Below are 15,536 nucleotides of genomic sequence, written 5' to 3'. Positions count from 1 at the left end.
GCTTGATTCTTTCCAAGATTCTGGTCACAAACCAAGTTGGATGAAAACCAAATCAAATTCTGTAGTTAGGTTTAGTGTTCACCTTATGGGGAAATTTGATTCAATTCTTGTCCAGTTTGGTTTACAACCAGAATCATGGAGAGAATTGAGTTCTTGAACTGAGGTACCACTGTAGTAGAAAGGATGTAGAAATTGGAAAGCTCATAACTGCTGATGCAAATGCAATAGGGTGCCCTTGCATTGGAAAACATTCTGACAAGCAGTAGTCTTAAGCGCAGAGGCAGGCCAGAGTAGGGGAGAGGGCCTGAAGTCATAGGGGAGGTATTGAGCTGTACTCAAAGTTTGACTGCAATCCATTAGAAGGTTAAGTAGAGTCTTACAATACTGAGTTATGATTATAAGAAGATTTCAGTGGGGCTTCCAGTAAAGGAAAACATGTATTAAACAAAGTTTACCTTTCTTTCCTGCTCACTGTACTATAACACCTTGTACAAAAATACAAAGGAGACTATCTGAAGACTCAAAAATTAGAGACCTCAGAACTTGAGGAACAATTTGGCCTTATGTTCCCAGGGTTGTTTGCTTGTTTTCCCAGCCTAGTGCTCTGCTTTACAGGTTGCTGAGCTAGTACCATTTCAAACCTATCTGCTCCCACCCATTATTGGTTGTGATCAGGGAACAAAATCTGAAGCCGAAGTCATATGTGCTGTAGAAGAACTGCTTTGGTAAGTATCTCCTCATTTTGTGACAGAATGCTATGTACATGTATACATCTAACAGTTGTTATTTCATTAATCCTGTATATGATATGAAAAATACACTTGAAAGTGCACTCAGAATGCTTACAATGCCTTGACTAAGAAATAGAGGACTGTTTCACTGAAAAGGCTGGTTTCCTTTCAGTCTTATTTTTAAGTACTGTTCATTATTCTCTAGTAGTAAAAATTGTTTGGCTTTAACAGGCTTCAAGTTTCAACTAACTTCCCTATCAGGTACATCTATTTTTATTTAGGTGTGGGACTGTGACAGTTAAGGAGCACATACATAAGTTATGATTTCCAGTCAGGAATTTCCGTACACTACGGAAATCGTAAGTCTCTAATGAGTCATCACTATGCTGCTTCTGCAGTGACGCAGCCATTGTCCTGGACCTGCCTGTTTCCATCTGGAAGAGCACATTTCACTGCCTCTCGATGGTCAGGTGCATGTTCTTTTACATCTATGCTCCCTAACGCATTGCCACATCAACTGTTGGGTCTGATTTTCCATTATGCAGGGCTCTATGATCTGTCAGGGCTTCTTGTTAGCTTCACCCTTTCTTCTAAAATCGCATCCAAATATCAGGCAATACAGGCCAATAAATCTGTTCCTTTAGTATATTTCCCTACACAGAGAGTAAAAGCAAATTTGACCTGTCCTGGGATTTCTGGATCTACACCAGTTTCATTCAGAACTCTAGATTGTGCTGGCCAACACTGGTTTATTTAACAAAACTCCTGGTGTCATAAAGTACTTGTTGAATATAACTTGAGGATATCTACTAGACCCAAAATGTTGTTTTCCTCAGGATAATAGCATAGACTCAGTATTCACCCCAAACTTACTTTAGTTTGAATATAACAGAGATTCCCAGTGACTACCTTTGTGGACATTGGGGTTTTCAGGAATAAGTATAGGAGCCCACTGAAATCACCCCTAAACTGAGATGGGTCACTGGTATCTGGCATGCATCCTCTTTTTTTTTTCAGTACTGTGGATTGAACATAAGTGGTAAGCTACATCCCAGGCTCTTTCTTTTTACTTTAATTCAAGATGGACAGAATCTGACTATGCTGCCCAGACTGTCCTCCAACTTGCGACTCTCCCTCTTGCAATCTTCCTGCCTCAACCTCCTTAGTAGCTGGGATTGCAGACATGTGAACCATATCCACTTGGCAGGTACTCTTATTTGAATGATTTCCCTCCCTCCACCAAATCATGGAGTATATGCATAGAAGTACATGATACTGTGATTAACAGGAAATGAAACAAATGTTTCATTATGTCTATGCATTCTTCTCTGCAAGGAAATCATCATTAATAGTTACACTGACCTGGCTTTCTCCTGCAATTTCCTTTCCCAAAAGGTGTCTGCCACAGGGTGGTATTAGTGTCACTGAGACACTTAATATAGCTAAGTCCATGCTGATCCTTGCTAAATCCATGGAATCTATCTTAGACCTTTAAATTTCAGGGCCATTTTGTGCAATTGTAGATATCTCTAAGGGTGGGACCATTAATCATTATTGTCAACTTCAGTGAATTAAGGAATATCTAGAAGGTTAATAAAGCATACTTCCAGTTATACCTGTAGAGTGTTTCCAGAGATGATTGGCCTGTAGGCCAGGAAACTAAGTGGGGAAGATCCACTCTAATGTTGGGTGGTACCAACCGACAGAATTGGCACTTGGATGGAATAAAACAGGAAGTGAGCTTGTGTTTGAGAAACTCCATTCTGCTTGAGCCGGGTGTCTGTCTCTTGCTACTACCATTGCCAGTGGACATCCGACTATGGTTTCTTCAGCCTTTCCATGTGGACTCACCCCAAGGACTCTCCAGGGAGCTTCCAGGCCTTCAGTTTCAGCCTGACGCTGCATCCTTGGTCTCTCTTGTTCTGTGGTTTTCAGCTCTTCTTGACCAACCAGCTATGGATCCTGTGGTTCTCCAGCATGCAGATGGCCATCGTGGACTCTCCTTATTGTGAATTATCCTGCCTGATTTTGTAAGCTTACCTAACAACCACCCCATATATTTTTCCTTGATTCTGTTCCTCTAGAGAACCCCAGCCAATCCAACTGGAAAGTGCCATTTTCTGCTTTAGACTTCTCTCCTGAACGTTATCCATTTGCTAGCTCACTTTAGACCACCAGACAATTCCCCCTTTGAGAGTTTGTTATTGATTTTCACACACATCTCTCTTGTATCTCTGAGGTACAACTATCAGCTTCAGCAGAGCACTGACCCACAGAGATAATAACAACATGTGTCTTGTCAGTACCTTCCCGTTTGTCCATTTCAGACAAAAGGAGGAAGGTTGGACATGTACAAGATTAAACTGTCTTTTCCACTTAGTACAGAAGCAGAAACAGATCCATTTTAGGCAAATGAGGAGGAAAAAAAAGAACTCATCATTTCCTTAGGGAATTATACACCCTTTAGTGATCTTTAGGCTTACAGCTATAGTGTCATGTTTAGCAATTGATTCTTCTTCTGCAACTCTTACATGCAAACCAAGTCCTGGCACTATAAGATCAGCCACAGACAGAAAAAAACCTCTAGAAGAGAAAATATTTATGGGGATCTCTGTCTCCCTTCCCTAGCTTCCCCACAACATCTCAGGAATCTACTGAAACTTCTTCATTTTCATTAAATTTTAACATACATCTATTCAGTCATAAAAGCCATCTCTTCAGTCTATTATCACCTCCAATTTAGTAATCAATTTAGTAGCAGTTGTCCTTTCTAATTTTCAGTAAGTCCACTATTTTCTAGGTAGTAAACCTCTTAGTATATGATGCTTTTTAATCCATGTCAACATGCATCTCCAATAAAACTGATTATTTAATTAGATTGTATATAAGCAAAAAGTCCAAATTGAAATAAATTTTTCCTGTAGGCCTCTGTGGGGTTAGAAGAATCTGCTTCAGCTATTGATATGCAGAATTTCTGACCTACTAAATACCCATTGGCCTCCACCACAGAGTTACAAGTCTACCTTCCAGCTAGAGTTGGCTCAGATCACCTTAACATGGCCGATCGTTACATTGAGTGTCCAACATTTCTGGTGACAACCAACAATTTTTAGTCACAGTGCAAACCTGAGGAAGATAAATGGATATATCTCTATCTTTCCTAAATTAAATTGCATGACCGCTTCTGGGGGCTCATTGCTCATTCTGTGTACCTTACCTGTACAGATAAGGGCACTGATTTGTTGGTTTCTGTCCCTCCAAACAACAGAAAAAAGCTTTCTAACAAGCATCAACATTTCCCACTTTAATATTCCCTCCAAGTCCACAAGATTTGTCAGAATACAGCACCAAGCCCAATGTTCTTTTTTTCTCCCAGCCATCATTGAAAGCCCATTGTCCAAATCACACTGCTTGTCTCTTTCCAGTCTGACATCTCAGTTGTCGCCGCTGGGTGGCAGTAACAGACTTTTATCGGGAGCTCCAGTCAGTGTAACTCCAACTAGCAGAAACTTCCAAAGCCATCACCACCTTACTCAGTTCTCTGCTCACCTACAGTCAGCCTCAGGAGTATCATCTTTGCCTGGTGATGAGGCCTTTGGAAACTGCTGGTACTAATCCTACTGAGCGTTAGATCTGCAGTGAAGGCCAATATTTTTGTATACTTTCCAGGATGCCCTATTTTGTTTTAAATTAGCCACTTGAGTGGGATGAGGAAGTTTTCTTCCTCACCATGATAAATGAAAACAGGAGGGGAGAAGAAGACTTGACAGAATCCCTTTCTTGATGATTTAGATAAAAGAAGAGCCTTCACTCAAAGTCACATACCTGGCTAGTGATACCCACTTATTTATCACAAAGTGCCAACACCACCATTAAACCTGAATACCAGGGTTTCAGTTTAGAAAAAAAAAAAAACCTCACACATTAATATCTTTTGTCTTAAAAGAAAAACAACCCATCACCACTGATGTAGGCTCTGAAGAGATTTCTTGAGTCTTACTTTGTGTCACACTCAAATTTGCAATCCATCAAATCTACCATAATGTGAATGAATCCATCTTGGCCCTTTTATATTCTTGAGAAGTTGATGTTGGGGTTTTTACAGTCCTTTACAGCTGTTCATTAATATTGTAGTACCCACTCTGTCTCCTCCTTTTCATACCATTCTTCATCAGCCGTACAACAATTTTTGCCCTGTTCAATTGTTCCAAGATTTATTTCATCACTTAAATGCTTATTCTTTCATTTATTTTGCAAATCCTAACTTTCTCCTACCGTTATATCTCATTTCAGGAAGGTGAGCCAGGAGACGGGTACCAGTTTCCCTCACATCGTGCTGTCTCCCTAACTGCATAGGTGCCCAAGGAGTTGCTTCTTCCTTAATCACAAACACAAGTATGATGTTGTTGCAGGCAGCTGAGTTAGACAGAAATGTTATAGGCAGTCAGACAGAGCCAGGCTCTCTAAGGAACCAGAACGGAAAACAAGGTACCTTGCAACTGTGGGGGAGACTGGCACTTCTCTGTGGGCCAGACCTCAATGAAATAAATGCACCCGCATACCTAGGGATGGCCATCAGGGATTGATATTCTAAATAGGTATCAATCACCTTCAGGGGGCTGGGGATTTGGTTCAGCGGCACAGCTCCTGCCTGGCAAGCATGAGGTAGAGAGTTTGATTCCCAGTACAAAACAAAAAAAAATCACTTCAAAAAGCCAGGAAGATTCACTAACCCAACCCCAACAGAAAAGGCCCTGTTCTGTATTCATGGCCACTTGCTGTGTGACTCGTTCCCCATTTGATCTTAATTTAATCAATTTTAGCTGGACAATGATACTTGTAATCTTATTGGCTGACCATAGTTTTGTCCCACCTCATGCCCACCTTGCAACTTCCTACTTTTCCCCATCTTAGACCCACCTCACATGCTGGTTTTGTTCTATAAAAATCCTAGAAAAGGGAAGTTCCTTGACAACGCACTCAGGTCCCCTTCTGTCCCTCTCAGGGACAGAAGCTTTCTTTCTCTCAATAAATATATTCTGCTCTTAACTTCCCTTGTTCTTAAAATTCATTCTTCGATTTTAGAGAACATGAACTCACCCTAGCTATCTTTCAGGTTGGGTGTTTCTTTCCTGAATATCAACATGTCTCAGTCATAGCATGAGGGAGCATCATTATATAACTGTGCCAAATTACCGGCATCCTCAACACCTCGGTAGTTCTGGAGTGTTCAGTTTAATGCCTAAGAAAGGAACTGAGCAAGTCCAACTTTTTCAGGGCATGAACCACAGTCTTCCGTTTATACAAGTTATCGGAGTGCTAGTTTGTCCCTCCAACCACAATTCTATGAAAGCTGAAGCCAGCTGAGGAATCTGAGAGAGACCAACATGAAATCACCCTTTCCAACCTCCTCTAAAGCTCAACTTTCATTTTGAAAACAATTGCAGAGAGAGCCACAAAAGCGGTTAAGGAGCTCAAAAGTGTTTCAACTCCTTAACAACTCTTTTGTTAGCCAGTTTGCTACCTCCATTGGCCATGCTCTACAATAACCTTCTGCCCATCTGTGGACTGGACAGTGACCTCAGCCTGGGACTCCGTGGTCAAAAGCTGGTTGAAAACAATGTCTTCATCCTCCCAAATGCCTTGGCTGTTACATCTAATTACACAGAGAAGAGGATCAGTTCAAATGTCCCATCTGAGTCATATCGTATTCCCCAGTTTGAGTATTTTGAAAAGTACTCTCTGTCCTACATAGGTTGTCTTCATGTGAGGTTTTACTTAAAGGCAAATGATGCAGGACAGGAGGAGAAATAAAATATAGACAAGCACTGGAGGTTGGACAGACATCTCCACAGCACAAGTTCCTGGGGCCTTATCTCTGTGTACCAGGAACTGGCTGAGTCTCTAGTTTGAACTAGATCTGTGCAAGGAATCTTGGTTAACCGCCTCCCCCCCAAGCTCTTAGGGACTCTTTCAATAATCAAGACTGCTTATCAAACTGGTTAGGCCAGTTGCAAACTGTCAGTAGAGAAACTGACCCTGGAGGTCACCAGTGGGGGTTGGATTTTAAGCAGCACATCATAAATACCAATACCAAATCGGGCCAAAAGTAAAACCAGGCATGCAGGGGTTCCCAGAGATAAAGATCAAGTATTTTCAGTTCAGCTGTAAATCAGCTCTCTTTCTTCATACTGCCTCACCAGAAAGCTCCGAGCATTTATTGCCCATCTCATTACTTAATTACTAGATCATTGTTTAAAAATAAATAAAATGTAAAGTTGTATATGTGTGTATGTCATCTTTCCAGTTCTGTGGTGAGTTTTTTGATCAGAGAATCCATTTATGAATTGCTAAAAGCTTATTCAGTGAAAGAATAAAAATGTTACAGTCAGTAAATGAAGAGCACTGGTGCTGAGGTAAATTGGACATGGGTCACTAGTAACCCGGAGCGCTAACAGGATTCTGTAATTTCCTTACCAGCGAGGCCTTCAGCCAGCGCCAATCTCAACACTTCTTAGGTTTCATATTACTTAAATATGGTCCCCGGAAAACTAAAGTACCAGTCAGTGTAATAAATTAGCTTCTACGCATCTCAAGAAAGCTAGAAAGAATGACAAATAATATGAAAGATATAAAATTTTTATCACGAGCAACTCAATTTCCAGGAGAATCACATATGAGGAGGTTCTGAGATACAATATTTTCACTTCTTTTTAAAATTTGGGTAGTGGTTTTCCACATGCTTACTTTAGATATTCAGTGTACTGAACATTTATTCTCTATTTACTTTTTGAAAGTGTATTATCTTTCACAAATTTGGAAAATAATTTTTTAAAAATCTCTGAGAATTGAACAACTATTAGAAAGAAGATATTTCAAAAATCAAGAAGCTACAATCAATCATGTCCCCATGTAAAGGAAAAATAAATCAGAAATCTCATTTAAATGAGATAAAGTGAATCTTCATTTATAAGAAAGTAACGCAGGGGTTGGGAGGAAGATGTTGAACAGATCTGGACTGGATGGGTCTCTACTAGGCAAAGTAGTAAACTGGAGACTTACATGCCCTATTGGCTTCGTCAAAGCAAACACATTTGGATTATATGCCCTATGGGCTTAGGAGAAGCAAACAGATATTGATCTAATAGTGAAAAAAAGTCTAACATGTTTGAATTATGAATGTGAGAAACTGTCTGAAACCTTTTCCCCCCACTGAAATGTCTCATTTCCTACTACTAAGGTTAGACTTCCTCTCTAAAATATTGCTGACTGCTCTAGGAAAATCACTTTTCCTCACATTATCTAATATTACTACCTAAAATGGTGCACATTTATAAAAAAATGGCATCGAGAATCAAATTTGTTCTAATTTCTCATCTCTCCCCAGCCTTCTGACCAGCTTCCAAGAGACACATGCAATAAATGCATCTCATCTTTCATTTTCTATTTTTATTCTTTTTGATGAAATATCAAGTCTTGGCTTAACCGCCTAACTTGGACTTCAATTAAATATTCCAGCTCAACTTCAGTAAATGATGTGACAAAAATTAAAAGTCATATTAAAATGTCTTTTATGAGAAGGGAATAAAGAGATTGTCTTAATTGGAGTTTTCCATAAATGCAGACATGTGCTTCCTGTTGTGAATTATAAACATTTGTACATGCACTCTCCCTAGTAGATGCCTTTTAGTACCAGCACTGAGTGATCCACTTACTTAAAATAAACACCTACTATATGAAAAAAGTATAGCAGGAAAGCACAGGGGTTCTACCCCCCCCCCATGATTTCCAAATGGTCAAATGATCAATGAACAAAATATGTTAAGTTACTATCATTTCAGGGAGTAGGAGCAGACTTGATTTCCTTTGGACTTTATGCTTCCTAAATCATCATAATAACGTACAAACTAAATAGTGCCACTATCTGATTGAACAGAGCCAGGACACCACTTCAAATGGAACTTCAACAAGAACGCATCATGACACCATCACATACTTGTATAGCAGTTGGGGTCTCCAGAGATCTTCTAGATTTAACCTCAAGCAACCCTTCAAGACACGTAGTCACAGAAAGTATTACACTCATTTTGTGGATGAGGAAGTTTTTTCTAATGCTACATTATTTGTGCAAGTCACCTGCCTGAAGCACCAGAACCCAGTAGTCCTCTGGGTGCACTTTCTACTACTGATATACTTTGCGTTCTGCCATACACAGATTTAGAAAAGCGTAAGATAGAACTCACCAAGAAATAAATACCTTGCTTCAAAGTGTCAAGTAGCTAACTTTATTTAAATGAAAAAGAACCAAAATATATCATGTATAGGTACAAATTCTCTACAGTGAATGATACATATATCTGAAATGTACCAATTAAAAAGTAAAATAAGAAAGAACTATAAATCAAACATCAAATTAGAATTTAAAGGAAAAAACAAAGTGGAAATGTAAGCAATGTACTTTTTATCAATAATTTTTTTATTTTTCCCTATATATGGTTTATTCACAACTAACCTAATCAAAGAAATGTCTGGATTTATTATTTTTGCACTCTCTGCTAATTTAAAATGTAGCAAGACTAAAATTCTGTACTTGAAAAGAAACTACCATTTGTTGAGTACTGGGTACTATTCTAAGTGTTCTATGATTTCCTTTAATCTTCTTAAGGAATTATGATAGGGATATCTATTATTACCTCTCTACTTCAAATTTTAAAAAATCTGAGTGTTAAAGAAGTTTAAAACTTGCCTAAAGACATGTGAATGGCAAATGTTAGCACTAAGATTTCAACCTGAGTTAACCTCAATTACAAAGCCTGGGCTCCCAACGACTCTGCTAATTTAGGCCCCCCACGTGTAAGGAGGAGCAATAGGAAGGGATTGTAGAACATGTGGTTCTAATTCCAGTATCAGTCAGGATTCAGCCACAGAAGCAGAATCATTAGCGTATGTATGGATTTGTTACAGGGACTTGATCTTGTGCACACTTGGATCTGGTTTTGTCCTCTCTGTCAGGTTGCTGACTTTATGTCTGATGCTGGAGTTGGAAGTTCACGGGACATAGGACAGGGAAGGGAAGATGGATGAGAATGAGTGAGAGAATAAGATCAACTGGAAACCCACAATCATAAGCTAAAAGGTAGCGTGAAACCCACATCAGTTTTTCTTCCCTCTGAACTTGGTGATGAGGATATCCCACATAAGCTGGGGCTTTTGTCACAAAACTAAACACATGCACATGGCCTAGGATTTGGAGAGGTGAAAAGAAGACCCAACAAGGTGGAGTAGTTGCTGAGGTCCATCTGCTGGCAGGTGAATCAGCAGATCAGTGAGGATGTGTGTGATCTACAACATGGCTCCCATTGCTTCCGCCCTCCTAACCTCTCACAAGAATCTCTGCTCTCACCAATGCTGACCAGAAACATACAGGAATGGAAATTCCAGGAAACGTAATGCAAACCAGCCAAATCACAAAGACACCACAGTCCTATTGTTTTATGATGTAAAACGTGAGACTCCAGGTATGTTGTCTAAGGTCTCTCAAAGAGTCAAGAGTAAAGTAACCCTATTAACTTCCTGTTCATTTTCTTTTTCCTGTTAGCAAGATGATATATAGATTTCATTTGCTTGCCAAATGAGTCTACGTTGACAGCGGATTCTTAAAACACTAGGTTGTGAAAGATTCTGAGGTTAAAGATGCCTTTATTGATTAGTAATGTCTTCTGTGGCTCCAGAGGAGGAAGCTGTGATACGTGTGTTACTAATATGCTGCCCTATCATGCACAATTTTAAGGGATATCATAAATAAATTGGAAACAGAAGATAGTGCTAAATGGCCATATCTAATGTTCCCTGGAAACAATGTTGAATGAACTTTCCTAATATTTGCTTCCTTATTAACAACCTGTTTGTGAATGGATAAGATTTTGTACTTAAAAATATTCTTCTTGAGGGGCTGGGGATTTAGCTCAGCGGCAAAAGTGCCTGCCTGGCAAGTGCAAGGTCGTGAGTTCGGTTCCTGGTGCCGGAGAAAAACCAAAAAAAAAAAAAAAAGAAAAAATTCTTCTTGATGTAGAAATTATAAAAATAAAATAAGAGACATTTTGCAATCAATGATTCATATTAGGGAATTAGCTGCTGATCTGAGAATTGGATTTTCCATTGTAGGTGCACAAAGCCCTTACAATGGAATGTTCTTCTACCTGGGCCCTGGTGTGTTCTAACAGTCTCTCCTGGAGCTTATTGATTCATAGTCAACAAACACCTTTTAATGCATATGCATTGTTTTACATACTCTCTCAAGAACACTGTGAAACAAATATAACTTCTCTTTCCACAGATAATGAAATTCAGCCTCACATATGTGAAACTGCTGGTGGCCACATTGCTGGTGACAATGTAATAATTACAATCTAGGCTTATTGACTGCAAATCCTGATGATTCTTTCCTCATGGCTATTTCAAGTATTAATTTTCACCCTAGCCAGGAAGAAATATTCTTACTCCAGGGCAGACTCAGGAAGCATGCACAGGAGTTCCACTTTTCTATCTCAGGCCTCCATTCACTGTTTTCCCATTCATTCCCACCCACGTCTCCTGGAAAGAGGTACTGCACTTAATGTTTTCCTCCTTTAATAGTGGAACATTTTATTTTTCTTTGCCTTTTAATTCTCTGTCTCTGTCTCTGTCTCTGTCTCTGTCTCTGTCTCCAGCTCTGAAAGATAGGGATAATGGTGGAATATTTATGTTTCTAACAAAATTCTACCTCAAGCATGTATTTCTATTTTTATATTTACCCTGGCTTTGTTAAAATGAGTTCCCTTTGAAACAAAGGGCAAAAGGGGTTTTCTACATAGAGTGAATTGCTCCCTACCAAATATGGGTTTTTAGCATAGGTGGGAAATTGAGATTTGTTCCTTACAGATAAGAAGGAGAAGAATCACACCAATTTGCAAGGGGAATTAACATTTTCAGTTAGAGCTTGGCCCTCTGAATCTTATTTAATTTTTGCAACCATGCTCTAAGATTCGTCTTATCTTTCTGATTTTATAAATGAACAAGCTGAGGTTCAGAAAGCTAAAGGAAACTACTCCAAAGCCACTGAGAATTAATTAGTCTTATCCTCAGGAAGTCCTTCCTTATTATGAAATAAAAAGTTCCTTCTTGTCCCATCTTTTGGGGTCAAAAAAGAAGTCTAAAATTTTATGCAACAAATAATTCTTTAAGCAGGCATAAATGGGTCTAATTAAAAGGTAGAAAACACACTTTAGGATGATTAAATATAATCAAGCAATGGACATCCATTAGAGATTTGCGTAGACTTGTCTAAACAATAGGTCTATTTTCCCAAGGCAATCTTATTTTCCTCTTCATTGGCAGCATCCATATTAACAGTAGCTGCCCTGGACTGCAAATTGACTTTGTGTTTCACCACAACCAAAACATGATACGCATTTTCCTCTGAAATCATGTGTCCCAGAAGAATAAGGCTTAGTATAGGTAAGGAAATTTTCTGAAGTCATTCAGCAAATCAACAGTGGAGCTGGGATCTGAACATAGTCAGTCTGACACTACCACAGCACTCTGGAGGACTAACTGATATAGTCTACCAGTAAAAAAATTTTTAGTCTGAAAAACTCAATGGTCTTCCTCCCTCCAACACCCGCCCCCCATATGTTCAGCACCAGCAGCTAGCAAGAAGAAACAATTAACCTCAAAACCTGTTTTGAAAAAGTGCTTTGAGAATTCACTGTACCCTTTTGAAAGAGACTAATTTTTAGAGCAGGTTTAGATTTAGATTCTCAGCAAAATTGAGCAAAAAGTACAAAGAGCTGTCTTTGACCAGAGTCAATATTCTGCATTACAGCAGTGCATTTGTTACAATGGGTAAACATTTAAATTGATAAACTTACACTGGGGAATTTTATTACCCAAAGTCTACAGTTTATGTTAGAGTTTACTCTTGGTTATGCATTCTATGGGTTCTGATAAACAGAGATGGTGTTTTCAGCTGAATTTACCCTTGCAGTATTATACAAAGTAATGTGACTATCCTGAGTCTCCTAGGCCCTGCATATTCAACCCCCTATCTCCACTCCCCCAACAGCTATTGGTCTTTTTATCATCTTTATAACTTTATCTTTTCCAAAATATATATTGTTGGAATCATACAGGATATAGCCATTTTAGTTTGGCTTCTTCCATTTAATAATATACACTTAAGCTTCTTCTATGTCATTTTATGGTTTGATACTTCATTTCCTCTTAACACTGAATAATCCTTCATTTTAAGCATGTACCAGAGAATATTTCTACCTAGCTATTAAAGGACATCTTAGTTAGACCCAAGTTTTGGCAATTATGAATAATGAATTATGAGTTATGAGTGTGTGTACAAGATTTGTATGAATGTAATTGTTCCATTTTTGGGATAAATACCCAGGAGGAAGATTATTCAATTATGTGGTAATAGTACACCTATGTTTTTAAGAAACTGCCATAATATCTTCCAAAGTGACCAAGCATTTTGCATTCCTACCTGCAATGAAAGAGGGTTTCTTTTCTCTGCGTTCTTGTTAGCAGTTTTCAGTGTTTTGGATTTTGGCCATTCTAATAATTGTCTATCTCGTTTTCACTTGACTGATAATTTTTAATGACATGATATTGAACATCTTTGCATAGGTTTATTAGCCATCTGTATACATGTTCTTGTCCATCTTTCAATTAAGTTTCTCATTTCCTTGTTGAAATTTAAGCATTCTATATATACAACAAAAAGGAGTCTTGTACTGGAAGTATCTTTTTCAAATGTCTTTTCAAACTACTACAGTGAACAAGTTTTTAATTTAACAAAGCCCACTTTATCATTTTTTTCTTCCAGGAATTATAAAATTTGGAGTTATATTTTAAAAAATCATTGACATACCCAAGGTCATTTAGACTTTTTGCAGTTTTATCTTCTAAGAGTTTCATAGCTGTGCTTTTTACATTTGCATCTGTAATTCATTTTGAGATAATTTTTGAAAGGTCTGTATTAATTTCTGTTTGCAAGAGGCTGTCCAGTTCGTCCAGCACCATTTGTTGAAAAGACTGTCTTTTTTTGTTGTTGTTTTTGTTTTTGTTTTTTGTTTTTTTTCTCCGGTACTGGGAACCGAACTCACGACCTTGCACTTGCCGGGCAGGCGCTTTGCCGCTGAGCTAAATCCCCAGCCCTGAAAAGACTGTCTTTTGTCTAATATTGCTTTTGATACCTTATCAGAGATCAGTTGGCCATTCTAAGCCTTCTATTCTTGTCCATTAATCTACTTGTCTGTTCTTTTACCAATACTACACTGTTTTGATTACTGTAAATTAATAGTAAGTCTTAATGTATCATAGCATTCATGGTCAACTTTGTTTTTTCAATATTGAGTTGGCTATTCTCCTACTTACCCATATAAACTGTAGAATCAGTTTCTTGAAATCTACAAAATAACTGTCTGGAATTTTCATTAAGATTATATTGATTGTGTAAATCAAATTGCAAAAGACTGACATTTTTGAGACTATTAAATCCTGCTGTCCAGTAACATGAAGTAGCTCTCTGTTTATTTAGTTCTTTGATTTCATCAAAATTTTGTGGTTTTCCTCATGCAAATCTTTCATATATACTGTTAGATTGTCACCTAAGTATTTTGGGTGCTAATATAAATGATGACGTGTCCTTACTTTAAAACTCTACCTGTTCATTGCTTATACATAGGAAAATTACTAGCTTTAATGAATTAACCATGATCCTACAATCTTGCTTAAATACTTAACAGGAGTTTTTGTTTTATTGTTTATTTTTTGGATTTTCTGTGTAGACAACCAAACCATATAAGCAAAAAATTTTATTTCTTCCTTTAACAATCTGTAAGCCTTTTCTTCTTGATTCATGTATGAGCTAAGATGTCCAGTACGATGTTGTTGAAAAGCAAAGATAAGATGAGAAAAGATATCCTTACCATTTTTGATATTATTAGAAAGTTCTCAAATTCTCACCCTGGATTATATTACCTGTAGATTTTTTCTGTGAAATTTTTATTGTTGTTGTTGTTGTTTTGGTAGCTGTTCTTTATCAGGTTGTGGAATTTACCTAGTATTTTTAGTTTTCTGAGAGGTTTTATCATAAAGGGATGTTGGATCGTGTCAAACTCTTTTCCCTATTTATAATATAGTCATCCCATTTTTCTCCCTTAGCCTATTGATATGATTTTTATTAATTGATTTTCAAATGTTGCCCCAACTCTGCATACCTGAAATAAACTTCACTTAGCCATGGTGTTTAATTTTTTTCAACATGCTATTGAATTAAATTTGCTAATATTTTGTTGGTAATTTTTATATCTATATCCATAAGAGAAATTGGTCTGCTGTTTACTTGGGAATGTTATTGTTTATCCTTTTTTATTTTAAAGAGAGTAGTAAATGAGAAACAAACAAAGAAATAGAGGGGCTGGGGATTTAGCTCAGCGGCAAAAGCGCCTGCCTGGCAAGCGCAAGGTCGTGAGTTTGGTTCCCGGTACCGGAGAAAAACCAAAAAAAAAAAAAAAAAGAAATAGAACAGTAACAGCATACCAGTACCATAACCATAAACAAGTCAAAGCAAGAGCACTCAAAGTGATACAGAGTCTCAAGACAGAATAATATGAATCAACAGTGGTTGTTACATTACATATCGCTATTCTCAACTACACTAGTGAGATTATCAGATGTAAGAATGAAAGATTGCTCAAACCATTACAGGGAATAAGAAAATAATTCTTCAGTAAAACAATAGAGATAATA

At 37.9% G+C, this 15,536-nt stretch overlaps 1 pseudogene; it reads left to right on the top strand.

The window, feature by feature from the left end:
- The window catches only part of LOC102016551, a 33,073-nt pseudogene that overhangs the window by 4,155 nt on the left and 13,382 nt on the right, over positions 1-15,536 (top strand).

This window comes from Chinchilla lanigera, unplaced genomic scaffold, assembly GCF_000276665.1.
Source record: "Chinchilla lanigera isolate Chin_1 unplaced genomic scaffold, ChiLan1.0 scaffold00002, whole genome shotgun sequence".
NCBI lineage: Eukaryota > Metazoa > Chordata > Mammalia > Rodentia > Chinchillidae > Chinchilla > Chinchilla lanigera.
Note: the sequence above shows the minus strand (reverse complement) of the source record. Positions and strands in the feature narration are given on the sequence as shown.